The sequence below is a fragment of the Castor canadensis genome, chromosome 15 (genome assembly GCF_047511655.1).
Source record: "Castor canadensis chromosome 15, mCasCan1.hap1v2, whole genome shotgun sequence".
NCBI lineage: Eukaryota > Metazoa > Chordata > Mammalia > Rodentia > Castoridae > Castor > Castor canadensis.
Window position 1 is genome coordinate 92,789,403 of NC_133400.1, and position 23,419 is coordinate 92,812,821.

The following is a 23,419-nucleotide window of genomic DNA, read 5'->3' on the forward strand; positions in this document are numbered from 1 at the left end:
CTGAGCTCTGGTGCATGTTGGTGAAATCACCTTCCTACAATCTTTCACAAGTAAATTCCTCAAGCAAATGAGCTACAATTGTGGAAGCCTCAGGGATATGTTTGTCTCATGCTCCCCAATGAGCCTCTTGCTCCAGTAATCTGTAGTCAGTTACATTGATGCTAGGCCAATTGTTTTTCTTCCTAAATGCTATGTTATGCTTCAATGCTTAAAGCAATCTTTCCAATATTGCTTACATTTAAATATTTGTTTATCTGACAGAGATTCAAACAGATGCATTCCTATCCCCGAATATGCAAGACTCTCAAGAGTTCCGACTTGAAAGCAAGCTACCCAAATCTGTTTCTCTCATATGAAGCACATGTGTGTGTGTCACAAGCTCACACACCTGTAATGCACGCATATATGTGAAGGGAAATGCACAGGAATACAGCAAATTCTCCTTTTGTAATGAAATATAGGTCTGTTCTGGTAATTTCCATACTGTTAATTATCTTAATAATTACTCACTTGTGGAAGTGAGGAGGTGATGGACAACCTGTACTTATATTGTACTGTGTAGACCAGAGAGTGTGAAGGGATTAATTACAGTATGTTAGGTAGGTAATGACATCTCTGTCTAATTGAAACTGAGCATTTTGAATTGGAACTTTGCATTTGGCTTATAATACTCAGGCTTTCTAAAAGTAGATTATAAAGAGCAGAGACTTCCAACCTAATCCTTATCAGAAATAGACAGTTCTGTAATAGATCCCAAACTATCAATGTCACAGCTAAAATGTGACATTTTGAGTATGTTGATTGTGGATATGGTATTCTAATTTGTTTAATTTAAAACTTATTCAAGTACTGTTTTGATGATTTATGGCTTTTCTTTTGGAATTCATTTTTTCAGGAGACTGTAAAGTACTTTCTCATCAGGGATTCCATTAAACTGAAGACATACGTCACTACTTTGTACACTTGCTAATACTTAAGACAGCTGTATTTTTAAGCTAAAAAAATCACCTATGCCTTTTAAGTTGTGTGAAAGCATTCAGAACAACCCAAGCAGGATCATGGGATGTGGAGGGTCAGACTTCAGGTTTGCTTCTCAAAATGTAAGAAGGATCGATAGAGCTAGTTGGAAAAAATGAAATGTGAGAAAATATGCCTACTGGATACTCTACATAAAGATAAAATTTGACTTAATAAATATGATGAAAGTTAAAGCACTGAGTATTCTGTTGGTTTAAATATCCAAACAGATCTTATTCTCCAGTATTACTAGATATTGAGAGTTTTCTCCATAATCTATTTTTTTGTGAATCTTTACATTTGAAAAAATAGGTCCATTAGCACCAGATCTCTGAAAAATTATGAAGCATACAAATCTCCCTCACTCTCCACTCCTGACATCCTTTTCTCTTCTTTGGCCATACACCAGGGCCAGGTTCACTTGTGGTCTCTTGTTCCTCTCATCAATTCTGATCTGCTATTGCAGAATAATTTGATAGATACTTAAGGCAAGGCTAAGTAATTAATGATTTTTAAAGTATCAGTCCTTTTTGTAGGTAGGAAAAAGATCTTAAGGAGTCAAAATCTAAGTATTAACAAATCAGAAATGTACAAGGACTATAGTCTTGAAATCAGACAAAAATCAAATCTTTTGTCATTCTAATGAGTATTTTTCCTGTTATTCCAAAAGTAAACAAGGTCATCTTTTGGAATAATCAAAACATTCCCCTTGATTTGTTTTAAGAACCTCCTTACTATTAGATCAGATACTGTAATTTTCATTTTAGGGGAAACATTTAGTGGAAGAATTGAGGTCCCAGGGATGTTGGGTAAGCCCGAGAGCAGACTCATACCCTGTGATCAGCTCCCACAGTTTACATGTGTCAGCCTAAAGAGCCAATCCAGATGCTCTGAAGACAATGAATGGAATCAGAAGTAAACATTGAACTATAGGCATGTATGAAAATAGAACAATAAAACCCACTGAAATTGTTTTAAGAAGGGAGAGGAGTAATAAATGGGGCAAATTTGATCAGGGCACATCTTATATATGCTAATAAAATGGAAGAAAAGAAGTAATGATGAGAGAAAAAAACGTCAAGGTATTTTAATCTGGAAGAACTGTCAGCTCTGGTAAAATTACTGTAGTTTTTTTTTTCCTTTTTCTTTTATTATTCATATGTGCATACAAGGCTTGGTTCATTTCTCCCCCCTGCCCCCACCCCCTCCCTTACCACCCACTCCTCCCCCTCCCTCTCCTCCCCCCTCAATACCCAGCAGACCAAGTCTGAAGAAGATGCTTCTGATATTAGTATCTGATTTAGTAGGGGCAAAAGCTAAAACATTGGTTTTAGCAGAAAAAAAAGAAAAAGAAATGAACATTGAAATGGTTATACAAGTGTCATAGTTAATGATAGGTACAGGAAGATAGGGATTTTTAAGGCAAAATGAAAAGAATTACATAAATTGTTTGGAAACAATTATCCTTGGCTACAAGGAACAAACCAACATGGTATCAGTCACTGGACTAGGCATGTCCTTGCAGATGTACAATTTGTGCAAGGTTGTGTCCCTGGTAGAGTCTCTTATGATCATTTGGTAGTTCTTGTTATCAGCATGATTTACCCTCCTTCGCAAACTCCCACTTTATTTATTCATTTTTTCCCAAAACTTTATGGAAAGGAAAAAAGAAGAATCGGCACCACAAAAGGAAAAGCAATGGAGCCTGGCCAGGCAGCACAGAAGCTAGTTATTCATTTTCTTTGGTTGGGTTTTGACAGAGGTGTCTTTAAGTTTGATTGTGACAGGTTTCACAGTTGCTGGATCTCATGAGGAAGACCAGGGAGGTAACTCTGCTCTTGGGTAGGAGCAAATGACTCCTTCCCCCCACAAAGAATTTGCCTCTACAGCCTTTGTCTACATGGTTCTCAACACTTGCTAATCTTCTGAATGGTTGCATTCTGTCACTTGCGTCTTCAGTTTAAAACTTCCAAAATCTTAATCACAGTCTAGAGAAGCAGTTATCTTATTTGTATCCATATTTAAGTATAAAGTGCTTAGCTTTGAACCAGAGTGCAGTGTGTGGCCATTCTGGAAGACCCTCCTCTGCTCTGGTGGCTGTTGACATCAAGTGTAATTGAGTAGATGAATCATGCATACTTCTCTATGAATAGTTACTGTACCTTTTATCTTCCTGTAGAAGTTGCTGGAAAAAAATCTGACAAATGTGTGCTCGCCTTGGCTGCAGTTCACAGAATTTTGTCTCCAATTCTTCTTTGACAATGTGGAGAGAGGTTTTTTGTTTTGTTTTTTTTTTTTCAACTCATGCTGATGCAAAGAGAATTTGAGAAAGTCTCTTTTTTTTTTCCCCTCAGTTTAATTTGTGATCATCTTTCTCTCTACCTGGAAAGATCGCTATAAATTGATCTTCTGAACATTGATGTTTGCTGACATTTTAAAAAGAAAGACTGTCAAGACAGACAGAATTTTTCACATTTAAAATATTCTCTAGATGATTCTGAACTTGTTCATATTTGATTTTTTTAAGCTACATAGTGTTGGAGGCCAACTGAAGATCATTTTAAGTGACAAGGTGGTCTCTAAATAAAAAGCTCTTAGCACAGAGTTTTCCCTGGATCTTGTCATCTTGACAGTCTTCATTATTGAACATCTGTTACAAGAAGAGTTTTAGGTACAGTTGATCATTTTCTTAGTACCTAATTGGATAATTTTCTTAGTGCCTTAGAAGTATATTTGCTTTATAAATAAGCAAACCACAATTTCTTCTTTTTTTTTATTGTTGTGCTGGGTGGGGATACTTGTAACATTTACTGTGGTTCTTACAATGTATCAAATATATAACACTTCATATAACCCTAACCCTAAATCTAACCCTAGCTCATACCCTTATTGTGTACCTATTGCATTTAGGAGTTAGACAATTGAGCATCTCTGGAAAATAGGGTAGATGAAGGTCTCCAAAGAGGCAATTATGAGACATCAACTGGGGTATGCCAAATTTCAATTCTAGAGAAATAGGAGATCAAATGATCATGAGACAAGTTCAAAATTTGTTTCATATCCACCAGTTATCAGAGATTCTCCATGAAGTTTCCAGGTATGAGCTGTGGGAGAAAATCCACTGGAAAAACACAGATGAGTGGCATGACATCTGCATGATGTATGTGTGCAGCTTGCTTGTGGCAGCTTGCTTGAGTCCAGCACTCCTATGTAGGAGTACTTATCACTGTGCACATCCAAACTTATGACTTGGGTTGCAGAACCCAGTTCACCATGGGAAGTTGTACCTCATGATCACTGTAGACTCCATCTTTAAACTGATCTGGTGGCATCATGCATTTTTGTCAGGAGTGTATGATTCTTTTATCAAGATAACATGGTTTAGCTCCAGAACTAAGGATTTATGCTGTGATCCAGATATCTTTTCCCACCACTTTGATGTCATGGGCTCTCTGCTTAGCTCAACAATGTACACCTCCTCCAGTAAAAAGTGATGATGGCCTTTTAGGTCTCCCAGTGTATGGATTTAAGTAGTGCTTTCAGAAATGGAATATGGTTGTTCCTGAATCCAAAGAGACCTAATAGGAACCCTGCTTCCTTCATGGCAATGAGACATGCAAGATGCAATAGTTTACCCTTTATTCAGATAGCAACATTCCTATATGCTCTGGAATGTTGAACTGATGTGGCAGCTCCCTGGATCTCCTTCTGAAGCATGTGTGACTGGTCAAGGTATAAGCCACTTCTGGGTCATCTTACCTTATTTATAGGTTGTTTTTATTATAGTGATGAGTGACAGTCAGGAGGTACTAGGCTCTTGGAATTATTTTATGAAAAGGAACAAATATGTTATGCTGAGATAAAATTGTACATGTATGCCTTTCTACATTGGAATGGAGAACAGTTCCATGTTAACTGTTTCAGACCCTTTTAGCTAACAGGAATAAAAAACAAGATTTTCATACAATCAGTGGCCATATGCCCTGTAACAGACGGCACAGTAATTAGTTCCAGCAAAAATGATCACTGCTGGTATGGTGGCAGCCAGTGGGGCCACCAATTGTTTGAGTTTGTAGCAGTCTGCTGTGCCTTTCCAGGAGCTCTGTGATTTCTGCAGGGATACCATGTTTACCTCATCAGTGAGTTCCAGGTCTCAAATACTGAATAGGACTTGAATTTTACTGGAGTGATGACGTGTTGGGGTCATTGTCCGTCTTGATCTCTTTCATTGGTACAGACTGAGTGGTACCTTTGTAGGGGGCCCATCAATTTTGGCGCCAGTCACTTAGCCATCACCATCCTCATATGTCTGTGCAGATCAGTCACCTACCTCCAACCTTGCCGTCATTAAGATAATTGCATCCACCTGGCTTCTAGCTGTTTCATGCTTCCACCTGGCCATTTCATGTGTTCATTTTAGATTTTTTTTTCTGTCAATAGTAATGCATCTTAGCTGCTTGGAAATATAGGCTATGAACCTTTCTTCTTCAGGTACTTTCAAGAAGCAAATTTCTATTTTGTCACCTTAACCCTTTTGATTTTGCTCCCATCTCTTTATTATGTTCTCAGGTTTGCTTTGAAGAAAAAATGTTATCTTTGATGTATGTTTCTGGAATTCCACAAATAATACTCTTATATGTGACTTCATATAAAATGCCTTTTTATAGGTTTCATAAACATATTATGGTTAATATTATAATGCATCTATTTCCAGGGTTTTTTTGTAGTTATTAATGATGTTGAGAGCTAATATTTATTGTGCCAGATAGCCTTTTATATTCACTCATGCACTCTTTGTAAGATCCTGATACATAAATACTATTATTCCCCCTCACCCCTGGTATGAGATACAATGGTGACACAGAGACTTCATGACTTCTGTAATGACTCTACAAATGACATGTGTGTTTAGAGATACCCTAGCTTGAGAATCGCTATCCTAAATCCTCATATGTGCTGCATATATTGTTGAGAGAATCTCTATGTTGGAATTTCCTTCTGTTCAAATTATTGCAAAAGGCAAGATCCAAGTGCCAGTCAAGTAATTGGCCCTATATTAAATATTCTTCAGTGTTATTCTTTCTAGTCATACAGTCTTTTCACAGCTCATTACATCCTATCTTTTTTTCTCTTTTTAAATTAATATCTTTCTGAGCCCAGTGCTGAATTCACTCAAGTCATAAGTTATGAAAAAGCATAATGGAGTCTTCATTAGAAGACATGTTTCTAGCAGTTATTTAAATGAAGGAGTTGATCATTTAAAACACAAAAAAGAACAGATAATTTTGAATAAAAAAAACCAGGTTGAATTTAAATGGTTTCCTTGATTTTAGTAGTCCTTCAGACTTAGACAGAAAAATGGTAAGCTGGAGACTTAAAGCCAAGAATATTGCAAGTGATATGCACCCACCCTGCAACAGCCACTCCTACTAGCTGTCCATTCTCACTGACTTTCACTAAAATGGCCAATTGCTTTATTTCACAAGGCCATTTCTCGTGTTCTTTTGACTGCAAAAATACCTCATGTCAATTGAAGAACAATTGGCAAAGAAAGAAAAAGCAAAATTACTCTTCATTCTAGTATTGTAAGGAAAACATTTAACATTTTGAATTTTGTTCCTGACTCTCTAAATCTCTTCATACCCAAACCATGGCTTGATTCAAAGATCCTGTCATTGTAAGTAAAAAGGATGCACAAAGTAAAATATTTTGGATGCACACACACAGGTACATACACATGCATACACATGGCATTGCACACATATGCCCCCAAAGTACATGCATGAGCAAATAACAGAGGTACAAACATATGCCAACACGAGCATATATCTGTACACATACAAACACACATGTACACAAGCACACACATGCCTGCACACGCAGTGCACACATACATGTACACACAGAGGATAATCTCTGACAAGATAACTTGAAATCATTACCAGAGCATGGCTCACCTTGAATTCTACTCCTCCTGTTATGCCTCCTCTAGAGGCCTAACTCACCCCTGGTTATGACTCTGGGCCTAATTCACCCCTTTCCATTTCCCATTCAGGAAGAACCCAAGAGTCTGATTCACACCACTGAGATCAAGGAAGAAAAAATCCAAGAGAGTAAAAGTCCCCAGAAAATAGCAATGTTACTGATTTTACAGTCACCATTGTCACAAACCATGTGCTGTGCGTGCCCACACATGCATCTCTGAGGGTGCCTGTGATGACTGGCTGGAGAAAACTTTCTGTGAAGGGACTCAACTGAGTCCATAAGTAGAGTTTGTGTTTTGAAAGCATGCACCAACTTCCCCCAGTGTTACAGTAAGTGAAAGGCACTGGTGGTGTTGACACTAGGGAAAGCAACAGTCACATGTATGGGTTTTATTCTGAGCTATGCTAGAGTCTGAGAAGTTCACATGGTTTTTATTTTTTTGTCCTAGTCTGGTTTTTGTTTGCCTTTTTTCTTTAATAATTTCATGTTTAGGGCAGATTGTAATTTAAAGAAAAATTGAGAAGATAGTGTAGATAGTTCTCATTTAACTCCCCACACAGCTTATCTTAATACTGACCTGGTACATTACTATGAGACATTTGTCAGGAGTCGTAACCAGTTATCACACATCAAGTAAAATGTGCAGTTCATTTAATTATTGTGCTTCCTTGGGTTTCTCTTGGCTGTGATGCTCTGTTTTTGATACCCTTTATTTATGTTGGCATGGACCCATGGGTATTAATTTTGTATTTTAGGTTATGATGCACCACCACTTTGCTTATCTATTTGTTTACTTTTTTAACTCAGAGTGTTCTGCAGTGGCCATTGGGAGCTCTTTCAGCTTTGCCCCTTTGGCACACTGCCTTCAACATGGGGGTACTTTTTGTACAATTTTTTGGAAGCTTGTTGAGCAAACATGAAAACATGTAGTTTTATTTCTTGCCAATGAAAGATATCTCAGATTTCTCCAATTATCAGTTTATTCTGTTAGAATTAACTTCTTACTGCTTTCAGAAGTAAATTTTTAAAAACACAGATCTGGAAAAAAGTAAATGTATAGTCACACACTGTGTATATGAACTATGTGTATATTTGTGTGCTTATATGTGCATGCATGGCTACCTGAAGGGACAATGATCTTAAGAAATTATATAAAAGTACATTGTAAAACAGGAAACACTAAAAATAATTAAAGCATACATTATTATTAATTTTGATTCAAAATACAAAGAACCAAAATGCTTTATTACAGCTACTTGATAACTCTCATGATCCCATATTTAATAAGATTTTATTCCTCTAATAATCCTGTGTGCGTTCTACTATAATGAATTTTTTTCATTATATTCTTGGAAAAATCTCTAGAAAGTTTTGAATTTATCTTTCTTTCTTTAAAAAATTGTTAGAATGTTTCCTATAGTGTTCTATTCCATGATAAAATAATATATACTTCTGAATAAATTTATAAATCCACACTTCAGAAAGGTAAGAAGCTTCTTATTTTTATTTTTGCTGTTTAGAGTAATTAAATAACCCGAATTTCATCATTCTCATTTATTCTGTAAGATATTCTTAATTTGTATCATAAACAGAATACTTATAACTTTAAAAAAAATGCATCCCTGCAAAAAAGTATGCACTAAAGAATATGCGTTAAGTTGAAATTAAAGATCAACATGTTTTTTCTCATTATTCTATCTAAAATGTACTACGACCTTGATCAATTTCTACTGCAGATCTTGGGTAACTTATACCCCACTGTGTCCGCTTGTCTGCTGAGACACCGGGTGCCCCATCGTGTCTGCGTGTCTGCTGTGACACTTGGTCTGCGGCAGACAGTGCACAACAGCCCTTGCCCTGAACTTGTACAGGACCATCATGGCTGCCTGGAGGAATGGGATGACTCTCACTCTTCCTTTCTTTTCTTCTTCTTTTTATCCTGGTTATATTTCTGGTGGTAAGTGCTCCTATTTAGATATTAGTACTTTTTGAAACACAACATAGCACAGTTTTAAATGAAACTTGTTTGACAGTTGGTCTCGGTGGTCAGGGGTTGGGAAGAGGGAATACAGTTTAAAGGTGAATTTGAAAGTGAGAATGTGAAGTACAACCAACCCTTCCGAGGGAAAGGGATCAGCATGGTTACAGCCATGCTACCTGTTGGAACTTTACTTAATCTTTTCATAAGTATGTTTTATAGACGGTCAGGCATGGGCATCTGTGATCCCAGTTACACAGGAGTCAGAGAGGCAGGAAGATTGCTGCCAAAGGCAGGCTGGACAAAAATGTGAGACTCTATCCAAAAAATAACTAAAGTGAAAAGAGGATGGAGGTGTGGCTCAAATGATAGAGCACCCACCTGCAAACGTGAGGGCCTGAGTTCAAACCCCAGCACAAAAACAAAAGAATATTCTATTAAAAAATTGAACTACAGAGACTCCAGTGACATGAGCAGTATTACATGTTTTGTCACTGGCAAAGCCAGAATTCAACTCTGCAACTGTTATGTCTGATTAAAAAGTTAACTCGTTCAACATAAAGTGCTTACTTTCTATTCGTTTTTAATTGGCAGATAATATTACATCTTTATGGAGTACGGTGAGATGAGTCAGTACATTTGACATTGTTCAATGATAAATTCAGGTTGTCCATCATTTCAAACATTTATGATTTCTTATTGATTAGAACATTCAAAATCTCTTCTTCTACCTAGGGCATGGAGTTAGGAAACCTGATGGCTGAGAAACATGGCTTCGAAGTTGATGAGGAATTATATCCTCCATGCTGATGTTAAAGGAATATCTTGTGACATATAAAAGGGTCTGCTGACCCATGGTCCCTGGAGCCCCCAAAAAATAAAAGCTGTAGTCTGACCATTCAAAACCAACCCCCCACATACACTTGACATGATTGAAGGTTAATGACCCAATCTCTTACAGTTAACGACACATTAACCCAGTTTTCCAGGACTGACCACCCCCCATGTCTGCAGACCCCAATAAAAGCTTGAGATTTTGGGACCTCCAGCACATTGTTCCATCCTGAGAGCTTGTTTAGTTAGAGGTTCTAGCAGGAGAGCGCAGCTACTCCTATACCTTGACCAAAGAACGGTCCTCTTCTATTGGGGATGCTCTTCCTCTTCCACTGAGCGTGCAGCTTCAGAAGGGATGCCCAAAGAGCAGTGAGGGAGGAAGGGGACACCCGCCTAGCCAGCCAGATCAGCCGAATCAACCCTGGCGATCAATGGGGTGACAGATGTCACAGCCAGATCACCCTCGTGTTCATTGTTCCTTCCTGATGCTCCTTCTCACCCTTACATTGGAAGCTGCCCTTTTTGCTTTTGCTTTGCATTAATAAACCTGTTCCTGCTTAGGCCTCCTCTGTGTCTGTCCTAAATTCTTTCTCTGATTAGAGCAGAACATTTTGGCCCCTGGAACGAGTGACGCAAATCTAGTGTCATATTTTGGCAAGCCAAACCATGAGACCCCTACTCAGGAGCAGGTGAACTTATTCTCCTCTAATTCTGGTAAGTCTACCTGATTCATTATTGATATGGGGGTACTGTCTTTTCAATTTTACTCTCTTATCCTTGACTACTACCTTGTAAAACTTGCACAACAGTGGAGATTAACTCCTTTCTCCAGTGACTATAGAGACCAATGAATTAGACATCAATTTGCCTTTTGAATCCTAAACTATAACTACAGACTTAACATGTAAAGATTCTGGGCTGTTTGTATATTTTCTCTCCCTTTTGCCTTCTTGATTGTACTAAGATAGTTTTGCTGTTCAAGGTCATTTGAAAGTTTTGTTATCTTAGCCAGCCCTAGCTGGAATTTATCATTCTGTAACTCTTAGATTCATGTAAGATCAAAGAGAGGAAAATGTGTGAAGACACTCTTTTAAAAATATCTAAGTGGCAGGAAATCCTATATAATAGCTACAGCTATGTGTGGACAGGTGACAAAGTAAAAAAGAAACTGTTACTGGAAAAGTACCTAGGTTGTTGCATCTGGCAAGAAATGAATTTAAACCAGATGCAAAAAAGGTAACAAAAGTAATAGTAAAATTTATTAGCAAAAAATTTAGTGTAACAGAATAAAAATGGGGAGAAATGAGGAAGAAAAGGGGAGACAGTTCCCCAAGCAGGAAATGGGAATACAGACTCAAAAATGGTAGAGGTGTCATCCAGGTGTACCAAAACACAGGGATGATAGGTGTGCTTTGAAATTTCCCTTTGCTAGACATGATATTCTCCATCCATCCAAGGAGCCTAGGAGCTTGTTAATATCTCAAAGAAAGAAAGGCAGATACTGATATCTCAGGAAAGCAGATAGCCCTATTCTTAGAACTTAAACATCTAAAAGGAGACAGGAGTGGGTAGGTTAACTGTTCTGGCTTTTTAGATTTTATTTTCTTGGTCCATTGTCTAGTCTGGTCCTTTTACTATTTATTAAAATAATATAATTTTTCTGTCAACTAAGCCATCACTCATGGGTAATTGCTACCTAACAAAACCAGTAGCTAGGAGATGAAGAAATATAAAAATGGTTATGAAAAAGGCTAGATTTTTTAATTAAAAAAAAAAAGAGAAAGACAGGATTTTACATGGCAAAATAAGTTTTTGTCCTAAAAGCAAAGGACCAAATGGAAACAGACAAGGACAGAACAAAAAGGCCAAAAGGATGTCACAAAAGAATTGTGGTAGGGTTAACAATGAGATATAATTAATAAGAACCCCAGAGCTATCATGATAAGTTTAAAATAGGATCTCTAAAAAACTTCCACTGAAGTCCCCCAAAATCTGTGACACAAAAAATGTATCATCAGTGTCCTCTCTGAGAAGACCCATGATGGGAGTATATTCTTCTTTCTCTTAATAAACTTTGCTATTATTTTCACTATGTTTTGTATCTTGTTGAAATTGTCTCTTGCAGGAATGCAAGAATGGAGGTCCCCAACGAAAGCTTCAGGTAATGGGATGAGATCACCTGTGGAGAGAATGTTATGGATGCAAGCAGCCATGATTCACTTAGGTTTTCCCATCCCCAAGTTAGAGCAGTTTCTTCCTCAATCTTACTATGAGTTGTGAAATAGAGCCTTTAAGAAACAAATGGCCCTGTGAGTAAGGCTGTCTGCCATTCCCAGCCATGTGCTCTGCTCTCTCCTTGGCAGGCATTTGAGGACAGGTCTCTCACCTGTCCAAAGAACTATTTATCTATTCTGCTACTGGCGCAGAAATGGGCCCGAAGGCTAAAAATTCCATCTGAACTTTTGGAACTCTCTTCTGTTCATATGAAAACCAAACCAAACCAAACAAACAAACAAAACAGAAATCAAACAAGCAGGGCATCAGTGGCTCATGCCTGTAATCTTAGACTCAGGAGGCAGAGATCAGGAGGATCACAGTTTGAGGGCAGCTTGAGCAGGTAGTTTGTGAAATTCTATCTCAAAAATACCCAAGTCAAAAAAAAGGGGCTGTCAGAGAACCTGCCTAGCAAGCATGAAGCCCTGAGTTCAAACCCCAGTATCATCAAAAATAAAACGAAATAAAAACAGAAAACAAATCCCCAAACTTCTTTGTACTTGCTTCTTAATTGAAAACTTATACTAGGCTGACATACTTAATCTCTTACTGATTGAATTATTTTAGAAATTATTTCATTAAGTGAATAAGCCTTATAAAGTACACATAGCAGATTATTTCTATCATTTTTGTTCAAATATGTATGTCAAGTATTTTTTTACCATATGAAAGTATATCATCTAGTAAGATACTAAGATACTATTTTTAAGTCACTATTCTGAAATACATGTCTAAAATGGGAATACATATTTTACTGTAGAGATCATACTGATTTGATACTGGTGATTCCTAAGTAAAAGCTCAGATATTTTCATGAATTTTAAACCACGAGATGATCATCAAATATATATTAATTCAACTATAGCTCTGCACAGTTTTCTGCATAAACTTATTTTCCCCACTTGTGTCAACTGTAATCTTATGTTCTCCAGAGTAGAGAAAAAATATCTTCCATAAAACATTCTGGATTACTTTGTAGCAGTAGGCTTTTTCACTGATGTAAAAATCTGTAGTGTAATAAACTATAGCTTGAATTAATTCTTATGTAAGTCTAAAGGGCAAGTCTTTACATATAAACAAGGGACAGATATTGACTAATCGAATGATCAAAATTAATAAACCTTTTCAAATTTAAATATCACCTTACTTTGTATAAACAAAAATCACACATCAAAATGGTCAGGGAGAAGTAGGGGATAGCCAGTTTATAAAATGCTGTCTATATGTAATTCTGAGCCATACCAATAAAGTACAATAATACTTATATCGATAGGGAGAAATGTCTTTCTTTGTGGCCTTAATAAGCTATACGTTTAATTCTTAGATATGGTGCTAAATAATCTTAATAAGATAAAATAAAATGATCTTTATTTTTCTTGAAAAAATAAATCATCTTTAAGTTCATGTAATTTATTTTTGCTTAGAACAAGACATTTAAAACATTTTCAAGGACATTATATCTTCAGGCTTTAAAATATCAAGTAATTATCAAATCAATGATCATTTGGGAGAAAGTAATGAAGTATGGAAAATAACCACTTCAAATTATATAAATCATTAAAACCAATGTCATTAAGGAAAGCTTTTTAAGAGTGAGAGTGTTAAATGTTTTCAAAGTTTGATAAAAATTTAAAATGAATTCTAAAATAATCTTTAAGAAAATATTTTTAAGCTTTTATACTTAATCTGCTATTGATTTAATTTTGGGTTCTTTTTTAGAAATTACTTCCTTATATAAATAGGCCTTGTAAAGTACACATAGCAAATTTCATCTCTATCATTTTTGTTTTGCAAATATGTATTTCAAGAATTTTTTCACCATATGATTATGGAAGAGATTTTAAAATGAACTTTTTTCTTTTTTTCCTCCCCCCATGGCTTTTAGAACTAGTAGGTGAAGACTGTTGACATTACATGGTAAAGAAAAATCTCTTTCAAGGAGCTTTCCCTGTTAACCTGGCACAGTTTTGCTTGTTTTCCTAATATTCTTTTAGCACAAATTTTTCTAGGCTTGGTCTATGAACACTTTCTTCTTTCTCTCCCTCACTTCCTCCTCTTCCTTCTTCCTTTTTAAAATAATTTTCTTCAGTCATTTCCCTATGTTCTTTATATATTTGTTCAGGGACAGGACTTCTCCACTAATTTGTGCTTCTTCCCTATGGTCTGCAGTCATGGCTCGGGTGGTAGGTCCTAACCCCAGGCACCGAGACTCTGTGAACAGTTGGAGGACAGTCCTGCTGGTCTTGATTGACAGTCACCCAACTCAAAATGGGGGTTCCTACACAATGTAAGGAATACAAGTTAATTTCCAGCTTATTTTGTGATTGAAGCAAGATGGAAATGTGACTACGGAAGATCTGTCCAGAAGTGTCTAGAGTGACATTTCTGCTCCACTGGAAAAACTTCAAGGGCAGCCTCTTAAATCCTTCTTTTTGAAGAAAGTACAGGATTGGTAAAGATGAAGCCAAGTGTTGTATGTCTTTGACAAAAGTGGCACAGTCTTGGTTTGGTCTAAGATCCAGTGGGAGACTCAGTTTTTGGAATGTTTTGAACATATCCTATACATGATATTCTCTCCCCACATATGTCTGTGTACAAGTGTGTGGTACACTACTGACAATACTAGCACATGTGTGGATGTGTACCCATGTATGGGTCATATATATGACATGTATCCCATACTAGTCTGTATGTGTGCACATATAGATCTACATGCATGACTTACATTTCCATACTGGCATATGTGTATGTGTGTGTGCATGTGTATTTCTGTGTATTATATATTCCCATATTGGTATGTTTGTACTAGTAATACTGATATTGAAGAAAAACATTGATTTGATGGTAAAATAATAACCAGTGAGACATGTATAAACAAGCATAGACAGCATGTTTTTAGGTATCATTATTTTCACACAGAATAAACTTTATAATCATTATTAATTTAAATAATCAAAATTCATCTTATATTTTCTGAAACATAGAGAATACTACCTTGCAGCATTTTGACTAAAGTGAATTGAATGGTTACTGCTTGTGGATTGGATAAAATGATCTTTATTTTCCTTTCCAACTTTTCCATCAGCAGGCAAAATACTGGAAACTTTCAAAAGAAAAATGAAATAAACTTTTAATGGTCAATATTTGGATTTCATTGTTAACACTTATACATTTTAAAACTTCAGTTAAAATACCTCCATACCAAATAAAAACAAGGGCATAAAAATGTTCACATACATGAAGTTTCATTTCAGAGTCTGAGCCATTAAGATGACAGGGCTGAGTGTCAACCCTTCATAATCACTGTACTTGCAGGCAGAGTTCACACAATTTTAATTTTTTAAGAAATGAATTCTTGATTTGGTGATCCCCCTGTCATGACTTTTTAATTTTTCTGGAAAAAGTTTATCTTACTAATTTCACTGGAAAGTGGTAAAAATTTAATTGCTTCTTTCAAAACTATGATTGATTATTTGCAGAGCTACATGCCTTTGCAATCCCAGTTTGTTGTTGCTTTTATTCAACACAGAAGGATCTGTATCATTTTGTAAAATGCAGTTCAGCCTATTACCTATGGGTAAAGAGCAGATGGCTGGAGGCATTGCTGAAGACTTCTGTATGAGATGTCAAAAGTAAGGACAAGGAACCACAGCCCCAGGATCATGGCAGAGAAGACATGCTGGAAACCAAGGGCTTTCTTGACCTCATGAAGAAATCCTGCATGAAATCAGTTTTTAAGCAGTCACCCTACACTATCCAGTACAATATACCCTGAGCTCCAAAGACAAATGATGCACAGTAACAGAACCTAATAAAATTCTATCTGATTTTGTGTTAGAAGTGAGTGCCAGGACTTTTGGGACATGGGAAATCAGTGCACTGTGACTGCCTTAGCCACAGACACAGCAGGTCAAGTTGCTCAGGCTACATTCAACAGGTTCCAAACACACCTGCTGGAGGGGTGTAAGAAAATCAGCCTTGAAGGTCCACTTCTGCTAGATTTCTGTGTTCTCCATACCCACCTCAGCATAGTTTAAATTCTGACCTTAGGCTCAATCCTTGCCTTTCTCCCTGTCTCACACACAAGAAAGCCTGCTTTGGCCCATCTGAATCATCACCTTGGGGTCTATTATTTCTGTTTCTGGTAACATCTCTGTCTCTCAAAAAGTTCATTCTTCACTACTAGTGGTGGGTCTCTCTTGTTCCCTTCCCAAACTGAAATGCCTTATGTCATGAGTATCCTTGGGACTGGTAGCTAGAACTGACATCTATGCCTAAGAGAAAGTTGAAAAGCTATATTTTGACTCTCTGAGTGAATGAATTGATGAGTGGATGTTATGTGGCAGCACCTGATACCATCCTAAAACAAATCATTTACACATTAGTTGTGAATTCATTCTTCTGTATCTGAAAAGACAGATGTAAGTAATGACCTTGAAGCTTCTGGAAATTAGGTTGCTGGGAGGCATATCCCTTTAGGATGTGACAGTCTGGACACCTGCCTGTCCACATTCTGCTTCAGAAGCAGCTTGGTTTGCTAAGTCCTTTTCATCTTTCTGTCACTTAGGGAATGCAAGCCAGCACTGTCTTTCTTAGCTAATTGCACTAGCCTCCCAAGGGCTCTCTTCTTTCCCTCATGTCCTCAGTCTGCTTTTCTCACTCTGCAGTTAAAGTGTCCAAGTGTTATTTTAGAACATAAATTATAGCACTCCCTTGCCCAAAAGTCTTCAATAACTACTCATCATGCTTGGAAAAAGATTCTGCTCATAGTTGGATAAACCATATAATTAATCATCCAAATGGGGACAACTTTGAGAGCAGAGAAGTTATTAAGAATATTGTCCTGACAGTCTGGAATAGCTTGGTTTTTTAGTTAGCGTTCCTTTACTGTAACAAAATACCTGAGACAATCAACTTATAAAGACTGAAGGTTTGTTTTGGCTTACTGTTTCAGATGCTTTAGTGCATGTTGGTTGGTCCTGTTGCTTTTGGGCCTGGGGTCAGGCATCACATCACGGCGGGAGTCTGATGTGGAGCAAAACTGTTCACCTTATGACTGGGAAGTGAAAGGAAGAGGAAGAAACCTTGTTTCCACAGTCCCCTTTGAGTGTGTGTCCCCAGTGACCTCAAGACCTTCCACTAGGACCCACCTCTAAAAGATTCTACCACTACTTAATAGCGTCATGGGGTGGGGACCACATGTTTAATACATGGGCCATTAGGGAACATTTAATATTCAAACTACAGCACTTGGGTTTCCTGAGAGACCAGGATGTGTGCCCTCTCTCACCATCTACAAGGCCCCTGTAGTTAGGTCCCAAGTGGCCCTTGCTTATATAACTCTATGCCTGTGGATCTTTTCTCTTCTCCCTGTACATGTGAGCCTTTTCTTTTGTGACACTTGTGCACTACTGGCTAGCACACTATCCCCTACCCTCATTGTGTTCAATCACTTCTTCGTGCTGTTAACCCTCAGCCTTCTCAGTCATACATGACCTGGTGTCCGTGCTTCCCTGGGTTCATCTATAGCAGTTAATTCAATTCCAACCGGGAGTTACCAGTAATTCCCAATCTTTTATTACCAGTAATCCCCTATCTTTTATTACCAGTAATCCACACAAACCAAACGTTTCATTTTTCTGGGTGTATCACGATAGTTCACAACTTGAAATCACCTATGTGATTCCTTCTCCCACCAGGCCCTCTCTTACAATGTGGTATTGATGAAGGGAACTCTAGCAAGTTCCAGCCTGGCTGATCAGTTCTTCTCTGAAATCCCTCCCTGATGACAGGCAGTGATGATTATCACCCTCCATGGAACCATGGGTTGACTTCTAAACACCTAATGAAGTCATCCTTACATTATATTTCACCAGATGTTTAAAAGTCTGACTTTCTCACTCACTCTACTGAGCTCATAAATCAGAGATCTGAGCTTTTAAATGTGATTTACTCTTCTAGGCATTAAGTACACTACAACATTAGTCAGAAATGCCCATGCAGATTAAGGGTGTGGGTTTTGGGTACTCACATGTTTAGGCTTAGCTCTGGCCTGGCATTCCATCAGCACATGACCTTTAACCTGGATACTTATTCCCAAAGCTTCAGTTTCCTCATATGTAAAATAGAATAATAAAAACACTTGCCCCACAGGCTTGCTGTAGAATTGAGTAGTATTTATGAATCATGTAGGACGGTATATTGGAAGTGCTCATTTTACATCAGCTAAGTCTATTTGTTACTAATCCTATTTTACTAAATATCTGTTGAATGAATAAGCACACAAGACCAGCTACCTCGGGTGAGTTTCAGTGACACATGTGATTTTTCCATGCAACTGAAAATTGATAGTACCATTGTCGGGTACAAATGCTTTGTGATTTGAAGTAAGGGAATGATCAGAATGAGGTTCATGAATGGGTTATGGGTTTACAAGTGTGCATTGAAATAGAACTGTCTACCAAAGGCCCAGAAAAATCATACTTCTAATTTAAATTCTTATCAGGCCAAGCATTCATTGTTTTCAACAGAAATAAATTCCACTGTTCTTGAAGCTCACACAGAAAAATTTTGTCTGGTGGTAGAGAAACATGGTGATTCATATCCATTTTTCATACAGATGAGGCAAGTTTTTAAGATTTTCCCTAGATTATGTGTAGGTTGTTGTTAAATGGTCCTGAAACAGTTTGATTAAAATAATAGTAAAATAAAAATTATATGCATTACTGAATCTTCAGTGACTCAGTGGCAAGAATTTTACTGAACTGTATGTACGGATGGATGGATGGGCTGATGGGTGGATTGTGGGTGGAGTTGGAAATGGGGATTTTCCTTAGGTCCTGTCTTTAGTGGCTCTCTTATGGCCACTGAATGTTAAGACATTTTTTAGTTACAACTTCACTTTCCTCATTTTTAATAATCATCTTTGTATTCTTGTATAAAACATTGAGAAATAAGCAAGTGGTGGGAATGTGAACAGTCCTGTGGGAAGTTAAAAGTGATGCAAGAAGTAGACAGATCTATTGTTAAATTCTGGAACTTCCAAAGGAGAGACAGAGTCACTTTATACATCCTGGTGTGCGGGAGAGTTATTTTTCCAGAATGAAAACTCTCTGACTCAGTCGTGCAAACTACTCTTTCTGCAGTCGTGAAGTTTGGGAGTTTCTTTATCTATTTTTCATACACTCCACTCTTGCAGGCAGTTGTTAAGCTGGTAATGGAAAGGTAAGTAGTTTATTACGGGTGGCAGTTAGCAAGCAGTCAGATAGCTTGAAGCTTATCCTTTCAGTGGAACATGAGTAGTGACCCTGTGGACGTCCTAACGGATTTCAGAGGAGCCATTTCAGGGATCAATGGCAGTTCCATTACTGTTTTCATGGTTAATCAATGGAGCACACACTGTGACAGACCATGGTTCCCAGACACATGGCTGCGTTCCTTGACTGAAGAAAGGGTATGCCCTGGAGGGAAGGTGGGTCTGAAAACCAACTAGAAAAAAGGCAATATTGCTTACTAAATTTTCTCCTGCCACAGAAAGGAAGTCACAGCTCAGCATGTTTTAGTTCAGTAGCCAGGGAAGATTAAAGCAGAATTGATGATATGGTTGGTAACAATTTGTTACTTTTTCTTTGGTGTGGTTGAACAAAGCACAAGTCATATTTGAAAATAAAAAGGCATTGTTTTAAAGAATAAAAATCAAGGAAACCAAAACCAAGGTACATTTTGAACAGTTTAAGAAAAAATGTTCTTTGCTTTTTTTTTTTCTGTCATTGGGAATGTAAATCTTCAGCATGTCTTTCAACAAGGAAAAAAGATACCACTTTAACAAGTCTCAACATACAGAATCTTATATTCCAACTCTTTTTCCATTTCAGTTACCATATAATTTGGTGTGAACATTAATATTCAATTGTCCATCAGATAGAGAATGCCAAAATAGAATCAGACATAATTTCTTAGAATGTTCTATTTGAAATTCTCAACTCTGACTTTTAGAATTTAATGCAAATAATGCTATTCAGTATTTTCTTATCTGTCTTTATACATGTTTTTCACAGTAATTTGAGCTCCCTTTTTAAATTTATACTTCTTGATTCCTTTCCTCCTCCTTCACCTTTTCTTTCCCTCTCCCTCTTCCTTTCTCTTTCCCCTCTTCTCTCTCCAAATTCTGGCTATGTAGCATGAATATTCCTGCTCATACCTTCTAAGTACTGGGATTGCAGATATATGCTTCTATTCCCAGCTCTTGATTCTCTTGTACTGAAACTTATCTCACTCATGGATGGTTCTTGAACAAGAAGCCAGGGCAGAACTACTTACAAGGATAGTGGAACTTCATTTCATTAATGTCATAATCATATGTGTTCAGGAAATTATTGACTGTCCATTTAAATAGGTGACATTTGCATTTGTATTTGTAATAAACAATGCAAAATTCAGCAATTTTTTAAACTTGTACTATGTGCCAAATGTGCTGTAAATTATATGAATTTTCTGTAAAGTTCTCAAAAGTGTTTTATGAATTCAGAAAATGAATTGCATCACTGTGGTACCCGATGTACAGGATAGAAACTGAGACACAGATAGGTGAATCTACAGCTATGAGCTTGACCTTGGGAGTGTGAGCACTGTATGCTGTGCTGGGCTCCTTTGGGAAATCATTGAACTCCAGACCTCAGCTTTCTAGCAGTGCTTTGTTGTATCTCAAGCAACAGAAAACAAATCAAAGTCACAATATGACTCACAGATAAGTAAATAAAAAGTCAAATGCTATGGTTTTTTAAGACAGGGATTGGCAAACGTTTGTAAAGGGTCAGACAGTTAATAGGCTTTGTTGGCCATGTTAGCTCATGCTGAAGGCTTTGAGTTTCAGTTTGCAACCTATGATTGAATTTCATACCAACAACTGATAACAAAGTTTTTCAAGTAGGGTGTGACTCCATTCACTCACTTTCTAATGAAAGTTGCTAATCATGAAATTCTAAAGAAAAAGGGAAAAACTATGCATTCCTCTGTTGCTAAGTGTGTTAACCAGTTTTAGGTTGTTTGACAAATATTCTGAGAAAAACAACTGAAAGGAGGAAAGAGTATGGCTTCAGAGGTTTCGGTCTGTGGTCACTTGGCTCTGGCCTGTGTGTGGTGAGGCAGAGCATCAGAGCAGAAAGCCTGTGGCGGAGTGAGTTGGCTCACCTTAAGGTGGACTAAGGCAGAGAGAGCACACAGGGCAGAACCAAGATAGATCCTTTCAAGGAATGCTCCACAATGACCTACCTCCCCAACTAGGCTCCACCTCTTAGTGACAACCTTCCAGTAATGCCATCAAATTATGACTCCATCAGTGGATTAGTCCACTGAGTAGGTCAGAGTCCTCTTGATGCATCACTTCTCAGTGACTGGATCTGCCAGCTGGGGACCAAGTCTTCAACACATGCACTTTTTTGGGGGAACACGTTATATCCAAAGCATAATATTAAATGGAGACTTTTCTCTTAGTCCCAAACTGTAGGGAAAACTGTGTGTTCTTCCTACATAATTGTCTGCACTATGCTTTCATATACATTCATGTATGATATATTAGGTATAACTTTTTTTTCTCTTTGAGTAGGCTGTCATCATTACCACCATACAGAAAAATAGAAATAGCTAACAGACCAAAAATTATTATCCTAAACAGTACTTGCACTGTGTAAAAGGAAGATGCCTAACTAGTTCACCTTTCATCCATATAATTCTGACTGAAAATCTTCAACAATGCTGGGAATGGTGACACATAACCATAATCTCAGCACGCAGGAGAATGAGGCAGGAAGATCGAGAATTTGAGACTAGACTGGGATACGTAGTGAAAGCTCATCTCAAAAAACAAAAAAACAAACAAGTGGAACAAAACAAAAGCAATCCAAGCTCAATAAAATTAACTATTGGCACTGATAGCAAATATCTTTATGAGTTTAACCATAAATAAGATCCCAAGTTGCAGGACGTATGTGACATTCATTTACGGATGTTAGCAAGGCAGGTGTAGATTAAAGTATACCATTGCCTAAGTGTTGTACACCATGCACACTAATGGAGTGATGTTATGTGAAGAACACGTAATACAATTTAAAAATGCTACTTGTATTTGATCACCTTTTTCAAGGCTGTTCATGATTAAAATGCTGAATGCTTAAAATTTTTTCAAAAATTTCACCCTTTGTGTGGCAATGAAATGACAAAGTGATGCAATGAATCTTTGAACTATGAATCAAAATCTGAATATCTCAAATCAGATGAAATGGGGTGCTGGAATCATTTTTGGGCTGCCCTGAACACGCCTTTCAGGGTGGAGTAGCATGTTGTTAAGAAAATGCTTGCCTTTGACTTAGCTGTGTCTGGATTTCTCCCATGTATAAAATTTACATAATTTATCATTTCATCAGAGTATTTGAATATTTTTCATATGTTTTATCAGGATCTTCCCATATGGCTATCCCCAAGTGCTATTTTGCCATGAGTCCAACTATAAAGGATGTTTAAAAAATTCTTAGTAAATGAACATATATTCATGCACCCATCTATACTAATTTTAAATAAAAAATATAAAGTATTTATAAATATAAAGTATATGTAAATATATATTTATAATATTTATGCATGGATATATGTATTTATTTATTTATATATCAATATATAAAATATATCATTTCTATAAAGTATATATAAAATACATAAAGTATACATAAAGAGACAGTGGTGGCAATGCAAATGATGTATAAGTCTAATCAAAATTGTCACTATGAACCTACCCCCCCATATAATGAATATCCTAATAAAAAATTTATAATAAAAAAAAGTATAAAGGAAAACATTTTAAAAATGTAATTCTATCACTCAGAGATAACAACTTGCAAGGAGATACATTTGCCATGAAACCTCAGTGACTTCACAACTCCCTGGTTTGGTATAAAATTCTCAACCTGTCCGTGATTCACCAACAGAGTTTTTCTGCCTCAGACGGCCGGTGATCCTGGTTGCTTTGCTTCTTTCTTGTGGTTCTGCCATCTCCATCTGTGTCCACTCTCATGTGAGGGGTGGAAGACACAATGAAAATAATCACATGGCTTATCTGGCTTCATCCTGGAAGCCATAGGACACTTCAAGATGCAGTTTAGCTTGCTGGCTTGCACTACTCCCCCCAGTGCCCACCCCCAGTCTTTCTGCTGGTAAACATGTGGCTACTTAGTGAGCACTGACAATCTGCCACATTCTAAAAACAGCTGATCTTAGTCAAACCAACCTCATGATCTGTGTGGCTTTGTTGAATAAATGCGTGCATGAGATGGCCCGTTT